Genomic DNA, 18,197 nt, shown 5'->3' with positions numbered 1-18,197 from the left:
TAGGTTGCACGTTGCCAATGCATTGAAAAACTATCCTACTTTATGGTTGCAAAACAAATGATGAAAACTACATTTACAGTCTTCAGTGAAAAATAAAAACACCTAAGGAAAAGAAAAAGATCAAGTACATACACACATACATCCATTTGAGATACTGAAAACATATTTTGGATATGCTCATTTTCTCTCTCTTAACCAAAGCAGAATACCTCTTCTCAGCAAGATGTTGCATGTAATGTACCATGGAGAAGTATTTTTATTCAAATATAATATAGTGTGGGAAAAAGACATTTGGCATGATTTCTAATTGTGAGCTTGTGCAAATCCATGTAGGTCCACTTCAGCCAGCAATACAAGCCTTCTTCTATCTTTTGGAATAATAGAAAATGTTTTCTTTAATAATTATTAATACCTTTAATATCTAACTTGTAATAATACTAATACAGGTGCATCTCTTATACTAATTTTTTTTATTTTTAAGCACAGGATTTGTTCAGTTGCTATAATAACATTTTACATGAGGACCCTGGTGATGTTTTTTAGCATTAAAATACAACACTCAGTTCCAGAAGGTGTTTTCTCCCCTTATACATATAAAAAGAAGAGTCTTCATGCAGATAGTGATTTAAGCTAGCATATTCTGACAGTTCTTATATTAATCGAATTGTTAATAACCTATGGGATATACTACAAATTCCTTTGCCTTCAAATAGTTCCATACCTTCAGAGACTTTCCAAAGCAGGATATATGCAATGTGTTGTGTGTTGGAATACATTATCTTTGCTGTTAGGTTATTCAAACAGAAGCTGAAAAACCTCATTTTTCAGCCGTGCAGATGCAGTGCATTTTTTGTTGCAGTTCATGTATGTGGCAAAACTTATTGTACTGTGTACCTTCTGTTAACATATCTTCCCATGTTTAAGACTAGAAAATATTAATGGAAAATGGGTCATACAAGCAGGAAAGCATGTTGTAAATATCCTGAGCCAAACGGCACGTGTTGACTCCTTGGCTGGCTTAGGTTTTTGAAATCTAGACAGAATCCACAGCCTTGACCATTAAAGCAGAAAGAGATTTATTCTGTATAGTTTCATCACCTTGTTACAATCTTACTCATAGGAAAGGAAGAGGGAACCTCGTGCCATTTTCAGTTCTTGTTTAATATCTTCTTCACAGGAAAATGCTGCCAGGATATTAAACTCATCTGTTCTTTTGGATAATAAGGATGTAATGTACCATTTTGACCTTTCCAAGTGCTGTGTTTCCAATTGCTGTTCATTAGATTTTTTTTTTCTTGATTAAAGTCTCACTAACCTGTAGAAATAGAATGAAAGAAGACCTAGTCAAGACACAGCATATCAAGCATGATCAAAACAAAACTACACAATTGTATAGCTCAAGGGCTATAACAAATATTAACACTTTGTGTGCTGTATCATTGCTGTGTTCGCTCATAACAAAAGAAGCTAAAACAATGTTTATTTAAATTTTTCACATGCTAATGCAGAGTCACAAGCTGAAGAGCTTTTATTTGGTTGAAAGTTTAATCATGAGAATAAGACAGACTCTATTTCTGGGATCCTGCAGAAAAGTTTCTGCGATGAAGTCATAAGAGAACTGAATTATAATCCTCAAATGGAAATGCAATTAAATGATAAAATATATGTGACTGAGGGCCAGATTCTGTTGACCTTTTTAATTTTTATTGATTTAGATTCTTAAATTCAGAAATAGATATTAAGGGCAGAAAAAGTTATACATTATTGTCTAGTCCAACATCCTGCGTGGTCCCAAAATATCAACCTCTGTAGCTTCTGTATGAGATGTTGGATATCTTTCTGACCGACAGAGATTGCTCCAATGGCTTAAAGCTCTCACTGTTAATTTGGTGAGGGGGGAACAGACTGGAATTCTTGGCTCCAGCTAATTACACATTCCTTACTCCTGAATTAGAGAGCTCTTAACTGTCAAAAATCCTTTTTGCCTGTAGGTACCTGAAGGCTGTAGTCAAGTTACTTCTCAGTCCTCTCTTGACTGAATCAATAGCTAAGAATTTATTTTGTGTTTCGGTATTAGTACATTTTCCCTAATTTTAAGAACCTTTTTCTGTACATCTTTTTGATTTTTCACATCCTTTTTAACAAACCATAATGTCATATGGCTTTCCAGTAAGTTTCACAAATGTCGTGAATGAAAAATCTGTGCCAATGTCTGAATACTATTTACTTATTTACTCTTACAAAGATTAGATTTGTCTTCAAATAGCATCTCGCTCATACTTCACATCCAACTTACATCTGTAGTGACACTGTGTCCTCAAAACTATTACTTTTGTGGCTAACTCAGGATTAAAACAGACTCAAACCAATATAAACTATTAATCAAACCAAAAAATAAGACACAAACTGCCCCTTTGTATACAATTAAAAATAAGTTAGTACACTACTCCCTTGTGTTCACAGTTTAATTCTGTTATCTGTAAATGTCCATATTAATGAGACTTTGAACTGCAAGTTTAGCACTTTAGGCTGGTTTCTACTTTCTTTTCAACAGTGAAGTGGTTTTGCCTACAGTTTAACCTCTGACCAGGAGAACTGCCCAGCCTTGGTACTGATGTTACAGAATTACATACACACTTGGTGGTGATAAAATGACTGCTAATGGTGCTCCTGAGAGAGAATAACTCAGCGTTGGTGTCGATGTTATGAATGCCTCCTGAGAGATTGGTCTATCTATCAGAGCAATTTCTTAACTGTTGTTTACTTTTCCTGTCTGTGTAGATCAGGAAGCATTTTAAAAGCACTAGGTAAGAATCTCTCTATTAGCACTCATCAAATGAAAAGACACAATAGTAAAAATATAGTGTTGTAACAGAGGAAACTGCCTAGTCTGGGCAGTGAATTTCTTTTAAGTGGTTTGTAACACACCCATAAGCATTAAGAGATGAACGTGGGGATGCAATGATAGGTAACAATTCACATGATTCTCTGTAGGAAAACAGATTAGTATCATCAAGAAGAGCAATAGCCTAAAGTTCTGTGTATAACACACTTCCTTAATACATTTTTTTCCTGAGCCTGAACATTAGTATTAATGAAAAATAAATTTCCCTAGAAAAGACACAGAACTCCAACAAGTAGTTTTAGCTGCAGATTACACCAGTTGGTTTCTGCTATAATGCTGGGTCCCAGGAGAAGGCAAGTCATCAATCAGGAAGGGTTTACAATGAAGCTAGATACTGTACTATTTTCTCACTTTCAATTTATATAGACAGCTCAGTAACAAAACGAAGTAGCAATGCCAAAGCAAGAAATTTAAGAACCTTTCAGAGATCTAGTATTCATATGGATACACGTGGGGTTTGCCAGGCACATGCACACACACATAGTCAACAAAATGTGAATTTAAAACCTTTTCTAGCGTCTAGAAATAGCAGTGTGGCACATCACCATCCACTATCCTGTTCTGCCTGAGGTTGCCTTCAAGGACATTCTTATAAAAGGCACTAAAGATTACATGTATGAACTAGTTACGTAGTCTAACCTCAAGTAACCACACAAACCATGAGAATCTCCTGCTGAACCTAGAGATTCCTTGAGTGAAACATTTCTCCTCTTTCTTGATAAACTGCAATCCCTGGCATGCTGTTCTAACAGGGCAGTACATGGATAAAAAAATGGAACTCCCCAGCACTGTGCATGGCTACTTTGCCCATCTACATGTGGTAATCTGAATCTGTTTAAGGATCCTGAAAGTATTTTTTTAAGTTATTATAAAACCAGCCACCCATACAATGGAGCCATATGGCTCTTCCTCTTCTCAGATTGAGATTGCTGTCAGTTTCCTTATTCCAAGTGCTACATGGAGAATTACATAAATACATTTTATCGACAGCAGGACTAGGCACTTTGCTTTTTTCCCTAATATGAAGCCTACATAAACTTCAACATAATTGATTTTATGTTTTGTTTTCATGGAACTGTGAAAACAGAGTTCACAGAATAACAAGTACCATTCAAAATGAGAAGGAAGAAAGAGTGAAGTCTAATTAAACAATTGTGTAAAATTGAGATGTGTCATTTCAACAACAGTAATTAATGACAGCTTTACTTTTGGAAGATTCTGTCTTTTACTTTGAAAAGTAAAATTTAAGTAGAAAACTCAGTTTTCTTGCCAGACTCTTGAAGAAAGGACAGGGATTTTTCATGAGAGGAAATCTCATTGTGTTTATGAAACATTTTTTGTGCCCCTAAATATTTTACCAGTAAGACAAACCCATGAAAACTAATTTAATTTTATTAATGGATTATAACAGTAAGGTTTTTCTTATTTTTCCTTTTTTTCCCCCTTTTCTTTTTTTTCCTTCTGATTTCTTTTCTGCCTTTTAAAATTTTGGGTTTTTTTAAAATTTTCTCAAAGATTAGGTAGCTCAGCCTTTTCTCTTAAGACATTAATTATATATGTATCCTATAGGACTGAGCTTTCCTGGTAGCTGAATAGATTTCCTGGTAGCAAGAAGACATATCCAATTTACATATTCAATTTTTGTTTGAAGCTAGATGTCAAGCAAGTTTCTTAAGACTCAATTCTCCAAATCCCACTTTATGCTTGTTTGGAAAGCCACTAGATACTCGTATTTACTTTTATTTGATGCAAATTTACTTTATTTTTCATAAGCAATGAAGCAGTCCATGGTCACTGACCCCTTTTGATAAAAAACAAGCCTTTTAATTCCTGCTGGGTACTTGCTAACCTTGCAGTACTCATCAAAGTGGCATGCAGGTACACCTTATGAATACAGGTAGTCAAACTGCACAATAATGATGAAATAAACTTGGCTACTTAAAATACAAATGAATAAGAATTCCAAGGTACACTTGCAATTCTACAAATATTATTCATAAGTTTTTCACAAAAAATGTGACTTTAATACTCACAAATAAAAATTCAAACAACAACAACAAAGGTAAGAACCTGAAGAGATCCTACTAATGGTGGCTGTGATTGGCCATACTTTGCATTTTGTGAAATTAGGAAGAACCCTTTTTGCCTTGCAAGAAGTACAAATAACATTCTGCAATAGAGACTAGTTTCCAAGTTTTGAGATGATCCAAGGTTTGAGATGCTCTATGCCAGTATTGTGGCTGTTACAATCTCCCAGATCAGAAATCAAAGGTATTTTTTTCATCCACGTTTGTGTCCTGCTTGCCTGTCACAGTCCAGGATGCCATATAGGTATGTGCAGACACAGACACCCACAGCCAGAGCAGCATTCTCAACTCCTATATTCATTTCATGTCAACAATGAAAGAGGTTCAGGCCTTACTTTTTTGATCTTGCTCAGGTGAGTAAGTATATAGGTGACAAAATCTGGAAAGATATGAATTACATGACAGTAGAATAATAAATGCAAGGGCCAGATGTCCTACTGTACAAACTATAAATACAAATGCACTGTATTATGTAAATTCTAGTGTCAAGGTGATGGCCATAATACAATATGATTTGATATTGTTTTCTAAGACCTTTTTGGCAAGAGTAAAGGTAAAGAAAAAGTAAGATTTTCCCTGAATTATGTCAGTTTATGGGTTATTTAAAATTATTGATATTAAAAGTCACAACCACTAGAAATAGCTTTTTGTCCTTTTGGAGGCACAGAATAGATCCCCATCAACTGAAATTTACACAGCTCATTATTCAACATGGCAAGAGCTACTTTCCTTTACCTCAGGGTTAAAGGGTTGTCTGTCAAAATTACATTCCGTTGTAAGAAGGGAAACAGGCGAATATTGACAATAGGATTCAAGGCACATTTTTTATACTGCCTAGAATTTTGGATTTCTTATGACAGGGTAGGAATGAAAGCTAACCCTGCATATTTGCATAGACAAGAAGTAATTATTTTGATAATTTTGGAGTTGTATGAAAATTCTAATGCACAGACCTAAAATTTAATATGTAACCTGACAACAAATCTGAAAGACTTCCTTTATTCTTGCAGAGTATTATGAAATCCATTTTTTCCAGAAATGAAGAACATGAAAATAGATCATGAAAAGAACTTACTAAAACAATTGAAATTTCACGTAGGTGTATTTTACTGATTTTATTTTTTATTGTTTCGTAGCCATTTCAAAGCATCAAACATTTTTATGTGGACAATTCCAGTCTTCTCTGAAACTTACTTATAATTTCCTTCCCAGCCAAATAGATATTTGGAATCTAAAAAAAATTGAGTGCACACTGAATACCTGTCACGACTGTGTGTAAAGTGAGGCAGAATTCAGAGGAAATATGACTGTTTCCCTGCCATCTTGCCAAAGGCAACACCTGGTGAGCACCTCAGGCTCTGAAGAAGTGCTGGTTCAGGGACATCCCTGACAGCTCCAATTTGCAGTTCCCAATCCACTACTTTTAGAAGCAGAGGCTGCAGGACCGCCCCCCTCACTAGGCAGGTTGATCTGGAGCACTTAGTTCCCTGATCTCCTGCTCTGGTCCTTGAGAAGCTTCAAATTTTGGAGCCCCTGGCATGAGGCTGGGAGCCGTGGCTGGAGCATGACTTGAGAAGAGGAAGACTGAAAGCCCTTAAACCCCAACTTAATTATGGATTGTCCTGCTGGGATCTGTACAGCCTAAAACCACAGCACAAAACTTAAGAGGCAGAACTTCCAAAATCACTGCTTGTGCCCTGGGTCCTCAGCAGCAACACCTACATCCTCATTCTCATTCTTTCCCAACTTCTCAGTGCTCTCCAGCAGCTCTGTATTTAATCTCTTATGGAAAAAAAACACTGTCAAAAAATAAACTACTCTGGAAAAGAATTTCAAATTTCATTCCCTGAGCACTATGGTTTAAGCAGTTTGCTCAGTGTTATAGCTTTAGTTTGTACAATGGAATATTCTGTGTATCTCCATTCTGTGTATCTCCATTCTGTATTACACATATATGCACTGCAAATATGACAGACAGCAATTCCAGGTCTGTGCTAAAACACTTAACAGTTATTAAACACTTTGTCTCTGGTGCAGTGGGGTGCTAAAACTCTCTGTGTAGAAAAAACAAATAGATTTCAATGATAAGCTTATGTTTTATATTTCCTCAACTTTTTCTGGTATCAGATCCATATACTCTTTTAAAGGGGTAAAATAAATATCCTTTTATTTCTCTGATTCTTAAGAGTATGAAATCTTACTTGCCTCATCACATGTGCATCATCACACAGCTGCATCACATGTGTAACATTGAACTGAAGGCTTGATTTCAAATCTGAAGTTGGTGAGCATCAGTGAGGGTTTGTGTTGGCTTGAATTTGATCATTGCTGTCCTTTGTGGTCACTATGCCAAAAAGTCACTGCGCCAAAAAGTCACCTCATTTCCAGTCCTGGATAAAGAATGCTAGTCATGTACGTAACATTGAAAGTGAAAAAATATGTAGTAGGAGGTCAACAACAAAGAGTAAGGCTTTCCATTTTTTGTTAATCCAAACATTTATGTTTCTGATTTAGGGATTAGGGTTCAGCAGATGCCAACTGTTTACATTTCAGGAAGTGGTACCTCTGGTATGTATGAAGGGCTTGTCCTGAAGTGAGTCTGCTTGATCTCTATAAATATTTGGAGGTGGCATGCTACTTTAATGGAATTAATAAAAATCATGGAGATTTTTATTGGTACACAGACTACACTCCACAGAACACCAATGAACTGACTTGATGTAGCCCATTTATTAAATTGTCTTCTGTACTCTCATATTAGCATAGTGTGACTTCAGAGACAAATCTTACAACCTATACAACTATGATAAGACCCACTGATGTGAACAGGATTGCTTACCTTTTTTTATATTTTACTTTCTTTGTCTGTCTGACACTGGAACTTCCTTACAGGTATCAATTCTTGGAGTTGTACACAATTACTCAGAGTACTGGTAGAGAAAGGAGCATCTCAGAAACCACAACAAGCAGTTATTCTTAAAGGCTGATGATTTAATGACATCTCTTACAGCTTATGGTAAGTCAAGCCTTTGCGGTTTTAGTAAAAAGCTTAAATGAGTTCTCATATTTATTTTTCAGGGTAATTACATATATCACTCTTAACTGTCCTTTGCTCAGATCAGGATCATTCAAATCTTTTTAAGTAAATGCCTAAATGTATTACTGTCTCCTCTTGTGTTGCCCTTCATTCTCCTTTTGTCCTTGACAAAATCAGTTTTGCTGTTCCTTTTTCAGATTCTCACAGAGAGCTAGTTGTGCCAGTCATTTTCCATGTGATGGAAATACCTGCCCTTTTGTTGATAGGACAGGCATATGCAGTATTCTGCTGAGGTGTGTGTACCTCTGAAGCATATACATTATATTCTCTAAGCGAACTATTTTCCATGGTATTGTAACACTTCACTCATTCTGCCAGCTGAATCCACATATACTGGGATGAGCTGAATGATTTTCTGCAGTTCACAAATATTTGTAAATTAACAGTTTTTTACTCAAAAGTATATTTAAGAGAATGCTAAACATACTGCAATATTACAGAAAATATTTCTGGGGCACAGACTGAGTAGAAATTCTGTGAAAGAGGTCTGGACCACAAGAGCAGCAGACATAGATAACATTTTTCTGTCTAATTCAGGATCTTTTTTTCCAGTGTTGTCACTATATGATGCGTTAGATGAGTCTGCAGAAGTCTCACAGTCCTCGTACCATTTTCTGTGGTGCTCTGCAGAGATATAATTCTTTCTCGTTTCATAGCTACAGCTGTCATAGAAAGTATTCAAAATACTTTCCACTCAACTACCAATTAAACAACCAGTCATAAAAAAAAAATCTTGCTCTCTGTTCTATGTCATTGTTGTCATAACTTAAAAATATCTCTGGACCAAGGTTGATTGTAAGAAGTTAAAAAGCTGGATGAGACTCTGATAACAAGCAATAGGAATGACTGGAAAGCCATATTAAAAGACTAATATCGCACCACCTTGGTATTCATATAAAGTTTGATGCTGAATATACTTTAATTGAGGTATGAGAATATGACTAAAAGTGAAATTTCAATATAGGAAGTACACAAAAATATAAGTAGGATAGATCTGAAAAGACAGTTAAGAAATTTCAGAGATTATGTTAAAGTGGGTAACAGAAATAACTGATATGCCAACATGCATTTTGACAAAATGTGGAAAGATGTACTTCAGAAATCTGGATTATAATATATATTCCTTGAATTTAAATTCACTGGATTCATAAATAATATCTAGAAGCCACTGGGTTCATCCCAATAGAAGCAGCTGCTCAATGCATAACAGATGTCCAAGAAACAGTGAACAGTTGAATGGGAAGCACAATTACAATATTAGATTGATTTATAGCCCAAAAATGTGCTTTAATCTGCATATAAAATACACGCAAAGTTATAGTGGCTAAACTGTCAGTGCTCCCTATTGATGAAAATCTTACTATTAATTTAATTTTGAAACAAGCAAAACCAGAAGAGTTCAGAGGAAAACAATTTTTTTAAAAATGCAAAATGAGCTTGAACAAGTCACTAAGCCTAATGACTAGCAAGCACTGAACAGAATTGCATCTAATACATATCATAAATATGTGTTTATGTGCAATGGGAACAATTATTCCTGTGAAAACATTACTCCCTAACCCATCAATAAGAACGAACACAGCAAACCCCACTGTAATCTTCTAGAGGAACCTACTCTTCTTAACATTTCACCAGAACTCTAAAACAATGTGACATTTTATAAAAAGAAAAAGTAAATTCTTCCCCTTTAAGATGAAAATGAGACATCAAATTCTTGAGACAGGGGAGGAACTTTCTCTGTTGGCACAGTTATTCTTTCCTGGGAACCTATTCCTACATTTGTAACCCACTGATATTCCAAAGTTTTCACCTTAGCTTAGGTTTGGCACTGGTTATCCAACAGGCCATCTCTTCCTGGGTCCATACCATCACTTGCAAGAGGTCCTCAGTTTATCAGTGTTAATTGCTTATTTCACCAAATCCATCATGCAAAAGTGAAAGGTGAATATCTAATGCACTCCCAACACACGTAGTATTTATCCTGTGCTCCATTTCCTGAGAGATGAAAGTGGTTCACGCTGATGGTTTTAGTTTTAAACCCTTATAAAAGAGTGATTCCAACCTGTGTTATTTGCTTATATAAACACTAATAATTTGTTGCCTATTTTAATACTCTGGGAAATGATGTGTTCATTACCAGCCTGTTCGTGACCACTGCTTAAAGGGAAGCAAACAAGCCAAAAGCTAGGTTCAGTTTGAAGGCTTTAACTTCATATAGGCATGAAATCTGTTACAAAAATCTGTTGCCCTGGCAAGAAAACTTTCTGGGCTAACATCTAGCTTTCTGTTCATGTTTGGGCACAGGAGTTTTCAGGAGCTGCTCCAAGTCATCCTGTTAAGTCTGCATTGTCACCTGATTTTGAAGCAACTGGTATTCCCTGAGCCTTTATGGGTACTTTCTATGCAAGCACTGTTAATGAAAGCACAGTATCCTTTGCCCCTTGTCTGAATTTCAGTTGGACCTGCTTGGTAGCATCAGAGACACACAGTTTTTTATTTTTCAGAGAAAAAAAGTATTCCATCTTCTCTCACTTTGTGTTTCCAACTTTCATTTTCATCTTGAGATTCCTGCCCTTCTAACTTTCTTAGTGCATTTGTCTAGTGAATAACTAAGAGAATTCAGTTGCTTGCACTCAGGAATTGCTGTCCTAACTGAAGCCTTTGAACCTGTAATTATCTTTTGAAAGTCCTTTACTGCACTATGTTAAAAATAGTCATCTTAAAATGACACGTTTAGAAGTACATTAGAGGAGACATTCAGAGCCTACATCTGTGGAGATGCATATTAAATATTACTTTACAAGGGAATGAAAGTGCATGGACTGAATCTCCAGCCTGGATTAGGATTGTAACCACAATCTATTTATACTGTGTGCTGGTTCTGTCTGCTTAATTTTCTTTACAGCCCCATGAAGACTGGCATTATTAAGTTGCAAAAACCTATGTGCACATCTCATATCAACTCCACTGAAGCCACGATTAGCAAAGGTAGGGTAACAGAAAGGACAGGAAACTGCAGCTATGTGGGAGATAGGCATTTCAGAAGAGTATCTGAAAGACAAAATTGGGTTTACTGTTCCAGCAGTAGCAGCTCTGCTCCCTAAATGAGGCCTTGAAGAAAAAAATCTATTTCTTTAATGGCTGGTCAACTGTGCATTACGGAAGACTTTGGAACTGCATGTGTTATTACCCAATTTTAGACATTTTTCCATAGTGAAGTCCAAAAAAGACATTTTAATTTCAAACTCAGGAGATATCCTGTGCAATATATATGCATTATCAGAAAGACAGAAAGGAAGCAAGAAAGGTGGCAACACTAATTGGATTAAGACATGTTAGGGGACTGAGGAAAACCATGATGGGAGAGGAAGGTCTCTTTCAGTAAACTGGAAACTAAAATGGAAAAGCTGGTAAAAATGAACATCTTTTTCTGTAATCAGAAAAGGCTGCACTTCTCATATGGGACATTCGAAAAATAGGTCCTACTTTCTCAAATAGCAGAAGGAGAAGAAGTAGAACTATTGTATTACTTGCTGGGATGAATGAAGGGGTATCATTTTCTGCAAAAGCTTGGATCATTCTGTGTACTTGGCATCCCATCCAATTTCTTAAATTCAGAGAAGGTTTACAGAGAATACATCAAAACACCTGCCCTTTCTCTTTTCAGGGTGGGCTAGAAAGAAATCAAATACATTCTGTCGAGAATTCTGTGTTGAAATTTTGGCTTTGCCAGCTCAGCACAGCTATCATAGCCCTCAGAGGGTAATCTGAAAACGCACAGTGACTCCCTCTCTATATATTTGTTTTGCTTGAATACAGTAGACTGAGACTCTCTATGGACGCTGCCCATGCTTAGTCTGTCATCTCAAGAGATCCCAAGGAAAGACCTGATATTCTGCAATAGGAGGGGGAAAAAAAATTCTGGCCTGCAGAAGAATAAATAATAGTGATGAGGCATAAATCAAAAAGTTGCCACTTGATTTTCAGGCTGAGGTTACAGGACTGACAATTAGAAATTTATGTTTTTACTTCTAAGTGGACTCTCATCTGATTGGAAGTTACCAAGGGACAAAAATTTTGTGCTTAAGATGCCTTTTAAAATGAAATCAAATTTCAAGGAGATCTGTGATTTGAAATGCAACATTTATTTCTACCTTTCAAGGCAGTGTTAGAAGAAGATCCCTCCATATCTTCCTCAATAGCTTTTACATTAGCACATCATCATATACTCAACTGCAAAATTACCATGACAGCAAAAGAGAAAGGGTTCTTTTAATTTGCTTTGCTGTTTTGAACATCTAGTGACCTGCAAAATCTGGATAAAAGCCATTGGTTTATTCACTCACTAGACGACTTTAGAAATATCTCTTTGCTTTTATAGCAGTGATGACTGCCCAGAGTTGTGAAATTTCGTGATTACTTCAGACTGTTAAGAATAAACATTGGCACCACTGATGTGCCTTGTACATGCTAACAATAGGTACAGAACTTACTGGATTGCATAATATTCACTTTCAACCTGGAGCAGACTTAGAATCTTATTCCATGGAAATAACAGAATGAATGGAAAGCAGTTAATAAGATTAAACCCACTGTGAAGCATAAAGCCATAGTTAATGACTTATGATCTCACTCCCCCTGTCCCCATTGATGCAGTTTCTTTGGTCTATGTAATACACATATATTCTTCTCATCTAGCAGTTCATGACCTTGTTTAAGTATTTAGTCTTTTCCTTAAAAACTCAGATTATGGTAACATTACTTTTTTCTACAGCAATGAAATGTATTATACATGTGTGAATCTAAAGAACAATATTAATTCTGAAATGGTATCTCTGTTTACTAAAAATGTTTATGTAAATCCAGTTTAATTTTCACATCTTTGTTTGAAGCACCCCAAAAGAAGACTTATGGTGAAACCAGGGTATTATTTAGCATGCTTACTCCTTCATCTGATAGTCTCTGATCTCTAACATCTGTATTGTGGTCCAATATCACAGAGCAAAATGCGTACTGTTCTTTCCTCAGCTGAGCCCCTTGCAGGATGTTTCAGGCTGTCTAACAGATGGAGACATTAGTTCATTATACAAATATGAATCTCTGGGACTTAACTCCTATTTCAAGTGACAACAGAAACTGTTTAAATGTTTCTCATACTTAAAAAGATCTCCAGTTCAATATTACTATTACGACAAGATTCATACCAAACTCTTACTGAATAAGTAACATATGCACTGTTATTGAATAAAAAGAGTTGCATATCTAAATAAAAGGAATTGAAATATTGTTTTAAAGACAATTGAGTCTTGAGTATTGTTTTAAAGACAGTACCACTTTATTAAATCATATGGTAGCTTATGCAAAATATTGCAATATATTAAAAAACCTAAGATTACAATTAGCTTTCCTTTAGGATGAAACTCCATACAATACACTGATATTTATTTTAAGCTATTTTTTTCTGTCTTCTTGATCCTGAGATTTATATAATAACCTGTAACTGGAGGAAAGCAAAACATAGAATTCACTTCAACCTGTGCAGACCAAACCAGCGGCTGAAGTCTGCATGGATAGTTGGGAGAGCTATGCGGAGTTAGTACAGTAACAGTGTGCTAAAATTTGCCACTCTTCTTCTAACTGGGACAATTTTTCAGACTATTCAAATTGCTATTACTCTCTTGGCGCTAGTACAATAAAGTTCTGATTTTAAACCCACGAGAATTTGCTCCAATAGTAGTGTTGTGTATGAAATGTCACACTGCTTTGTCAATATCTTCTGAGCATAATATTACTTGGTGTTAGGAGTGATCACAATGTAACTATCAGGGATTTCATCGTGGCTGGCCTTGGTGGTATCTTTAAAAAGCAGAGTTTTTTTCTGGCAATCCTCTTGTTTTCTTCACTATTGTCAAAAAGACTCAAACTGAGTCAGCAGTGTGCTCATGTGGCCAAGAAGGCCAATAGTAACCTGGAGTGCATTAGGAAAAGCATTGCCAGGAGGTTGAGGGAGCTGATCCTGCCCCTCTACTCAGCCCTGGTGAGGCCTCACCCGGAGTGCTGTGTCCGGTTCTGGGCTCCTCTGCGCAATGTGCTCTAGGACAACCCTGCTTGAGCAGGGAGGTTGGATCAGATGACTCACCGCAGTGCCTTCCAACCTTACCCATTCTGTGATTCTGTGAAATTCCTTCCTTCCCAAACCTCCCAAATCAAAGGAGATCACCTTTGCTGGAAAGGAAGACGGAAGTATGGTACAGAATCATAGAATCAGCTGAGTTGGAAGGGACCTCCGAGATCATCAAGTCCAACCCTTGATCCACTACCACCATGGTTACTAGACCATGGCACTAAGTGCCACATCCAGTCTCATCTTAAAACCTCCAGGGATGGTAAATCCACCACTTCCCTGGGCAGCCCATTTCAATGCCTGATTACCCTCTCTGTAAAGAAATTCTTCCTACTATCTAACCTAAACCTCCCCTGGCAGAGCTTAAGACCATGCCCTTTTGTCTTACTGATGGTTGTCTGGGAGAAGAGACTGATGCCTACCTGGCTACAACCTCCTTTCAGGTAGTTGTAGAGAGTGATGAGGTCTCCCCTGAGCCTCCTCTTCTCCAGGCTGAACAACCCCAGCTCCCTCAGCCTCTCCTCATAGGACTTGTGCTCGAGTCCCTTCCCCAGCCTCATTGCTCTTCTCTGGACCTGCTCCAGCACCTCAATGTCCTTCCTGAACTGAGGGGCCCAGAACTGGACACAGTACTCCAGGTGTGGCCTCACCAGTGCTGAGTACAGGGGAAGAATCACTTTCCTGGACCTGTTGGCCACACTGTTCCTGATACAGGTCAGGATGCCATTGGCCTAATCCTTTTGTGAGAGAAGCTGAGATCTGCACTTCAGGAAACTTTCAACCCTACAAGAATGGAGGTCTAATGCAAGAGTCTGGCATACAGTGAAAGTCTTTCAGTCACTCATACCCCATTCCTTGTCTGGAGACAAATCCAGAAGGAACTGTGTTGAATTTGCCCCTATGTTTCAGGATAGTCAGAGAGGAAGGAGGGATGAGCAAGGGCATACTCTGCCCAAATTAATGGTTGTCAAGTCTACTCATGGACCTGTCAAATGTAACTATGCAAAGTCTTCTAAAAGCAGGAAGCGGATTTGATACCAAAGGCTACATAGAGGCAGCAGCTCTTAACTCAGAGCTTATGTATATGACATATGCATATGACAGAAGCCTCTACTTAAACCAGCCTGGCAACAACTCTCCTTCTGAACTGTGGTATATCTCCAGAGATCCTTATTCAATTATTAATGCATCTGCTGCTAATTTCATCATGCAGAGTGTGAATTTGTCTTTCCACATCGAGCTCTAAGGGAAGTTTGTAAGAAATATAGAACTTGTCAGCACATGAGAGTCAACACATTACTGCTGTGCTGCAGCCATTTATAACAAAACTAAAATGAGCACTCACTTGTTTGGCATTAATTTAATGTCCCACTTAGCTCCTATCAGACGTAAATAGCTGCTTCATCCATTTAAGCATTTCTGTTCATGCACATAATGAAGTACTCTGTACCTGTCAAGTAAGCAGAATTCATAACTGAAATAAGAAATGGATGAGGAAATTCAATGTTCTTAATATTAAGCCTCTACAGGGGTAGCATCAGACTTTTTTTCTGGCCTCTATAAGATTCACCTTTTATCCCACTCTTCAGAGACCATATGAAGACATGACATGTACACACGTTAGTATGCCAAAAATGTTTCTGAAAGGAATATCTGTTCAACTGATAGCACGATTAACAAAAGCTGTAGTTGTTGAACACATGCTATTAAAAAATAAATTAGCTAGCCAACCTCTTGGTATTTAAATGTTTTTTATGTTCTCTATTTTAGAAAAATGGTTTATTTTAAACAGCATTCCAGTTGTGATCATCCTCTCGAGGAAATTTTTATGAGAATGAATGGAGGTAATGACTACTATTAGTCACTGTCATTAGCATAAAACATTAGAAAAGACAATATTTATAACAGTCATATTAAAATATGACTTTCTATCACTTGTGTATGCTTTGGCTACAGCTGGTTGCTATTTTCTAAAGTTAAACTGATAGAAGTCTGGTAATGGTATATTTAATAGCATGTTCATCATCAGATCTAATTGTTTTCCACCACAGGGTATGAAGCTTTATGTCCTCTATCAACCCAAAACAAACAGCCATACTGCTTAATGGCTCTTCAATTAATGTTTATGGTGCTACTTTTATAACCTAAGTTACATGAAAAAAAACCCCCCAAACCCTCCAAGAAGCAATTTAAGAACTTCAGAAGCTTAATGGGACTTCAACCAATACCAAAAACTACTACAACATCTGTAAGGTCCCACACTTGAGAATGTGAAACAGAAGAGACTAAAAAGACATTAAAAAGACATTAGAAAATAGAAATAGAAGACAGCAGAAAATTCTTCCAGCACAGTGGTATAACTGCCAGGGGAAGGGAGAACAGACCTTCTGTTCATGTAAGGAAAGGTGGCTGAGGGACTTCAGGTTGGCTGCCTTGCAATTGGTGTTCCTGCTGGGTTAAAACAGAGAAGACCTGTTCATCTTAAGTCATGTAAAGGCCAGACTCTGTTGCTCAAATTGCAAAGTGATTCCTCTGAGAGTAATTTGCCCTCAGTAACCTAGATGCTTGCTACCTACTCATAATTCTTTCCCCTATTTAGCAAAGCTCATGCTGATTAAAAGGAAAGAACAGTACAAAGACAGGGTTCTCTGTAACTGCCTTGGTGCATATTTTTTGTCTCTCTCTTTTGCATGAAACCTCTAGAAAGCAATGTAAAACTACTGTAAATATGTTTTTACTGGAGAGCTGTCATTGTTCTGCATTATGAAAGTAAATGATTTTGGGCTTGGGCTGTTAATTGTATGTAGCAGTAATATATGAATTTAAAGCTTCCCATCATAATTCAGACACCCTGATTTCTGACTTTTAGTGATGCATTACAAGCCTTTACTTCTCTGACACTCAGGCAATTAATGATTGACACTCCTCAGTCCCCCAGAGTAGCTGGACAGAATTAGACAAGAAAGAATTAGACCTGAGGGGTGGTGAAAATTTCTCTTCTGAAAATGCACATTTTTTCACACTATAAACTCTGATTGACATTCATTGCAGCAAATATATTTTAATAGAACTGCTGTTACTCTGCCTCTCCTCCCAGTCTCCCAGGAGTTTTTGTAGATCAACATGATGTTCAGAAACAGGCAAAAAAATGCTCTGCAAAGTTTAAAGGCTGTCAAGCCTTCTTGGCAAATTCCCTCCAAGAGCACAGCTGAGAAATGACAAACCTATCACCTGACTGGCTGGTGTTTAAAGCTGACTGCTTTTGATTAGGAAGCAATGAACCTTCCCTTCTGCAGTTTATTCTGTGTTTCATAAGCACCTCTTCACTGAAAATTATGCAGTTGAACTGATTTGAATTTGATTAGTGTAACCTACAGTTTTATTATTTATTATTTATTATTTGTTTTACTGCACATTTAGGAGAATGTCAGGATAGTTACAGACTTACTTTTATTTCATATGTATTATTGCTTCACATTTAAATCCAATAATAATATATGCCTGTATTGCAGTTACTCCCTTGTTGTACATTGCTCCATGTGTACTCACACTCTACTTCCTCTCTGCTCCAGTGAGAAGAATAGGATGAAAGAAATCCTGCTTACTCAAGGACAAAGTACTGTGTCCCCAGCAGGTGAGCTGAGCTAGAAGTTATTGCGAACTGCAACAGCTAACATCTTTAATGGAAAACTCCTGTATTAAATCCTATGCTACAGACTGTGATATTTCAACAGCCAGCGCTAAGGAGGAGCGCTGCCACCAGAGGTGCATGCATTAAACACTGAATTGCTTTTTCAGTGTCATCAGGCTTTATGAGTTGCAAATGTGAATGCTCTGGGAAGCTTAATACACTTTCATCTTCTGACAGCCTTTCAATTATATGTCCTTTCACATTATTACATAACTTCCAATGATCTGCACTGTGGACTTCAGTAATAAAAATTCATTTCATGTCTGAAGAACACAACTTCTTTGGTCAGTCAG

The 18,197-nt window shown here is 37.0% G+C and overlaps 1 protein-coding gene across 24 annotated transcripts in view; it reads right to left on the bottom strand.

Moving 5' to 3' along the window:
• Positions 1-502: 502 nt before the first annotated feature.
• KHDRBS2 (KH RNA binding domain containing, signal transduction associated 2) overlaps positions 503-18,197 on the bottom strand; it is a 366,714-nt gene continuing 349,019 nt past the window's right edge. For 16 of the 24 annotated variants that reach the window (XR_001877994.1, XR_001877974.1, XR_001877986.1 and 13 more), the window contains 3 exons: positions 16,598-16,664; positions 15,559-15,663; positions 11,928-13,147 (listed from right to left, as the gene is read on the bottom strand). The gene's annotated coding sequence lies outside the window, so the exon portion shown is untranslated. Of the gene's footprint in view, positions 1,316-7,197; positions 7,383-11,927; positions 13,148-15,558; positions 15,664-16,597; positions 16,686-18,197 lie in introns of those variants that run through there. The other 8 variants (XR_001877987.1, XR_001877989.1, XR_001877990.1 and 5 more) reach the window with 6 other exon arrangements.

Source organism: Lepidothrix coronata, unplaced genomic scaffold (assembly GCF_001604755.1).
Source record: "Lepidothrix coronata isolate B3197 unplaced genomic scaffold, Lepidothrix_coronata-1.0 Scaffold241, whole genome shotgun sequence".
NCBI classification, from domain to species: domain Eukaryota; kingdom Metazoa; phylum Chordata; class Aves; order Passeriformes; family Pipridae; genus Lepidothrix; species Lepidothrix coronata.
Note: the sequence above shows the minus strand (reverse complement) of the source record. Positions and strands in the feature narration are given on the sequence as shown.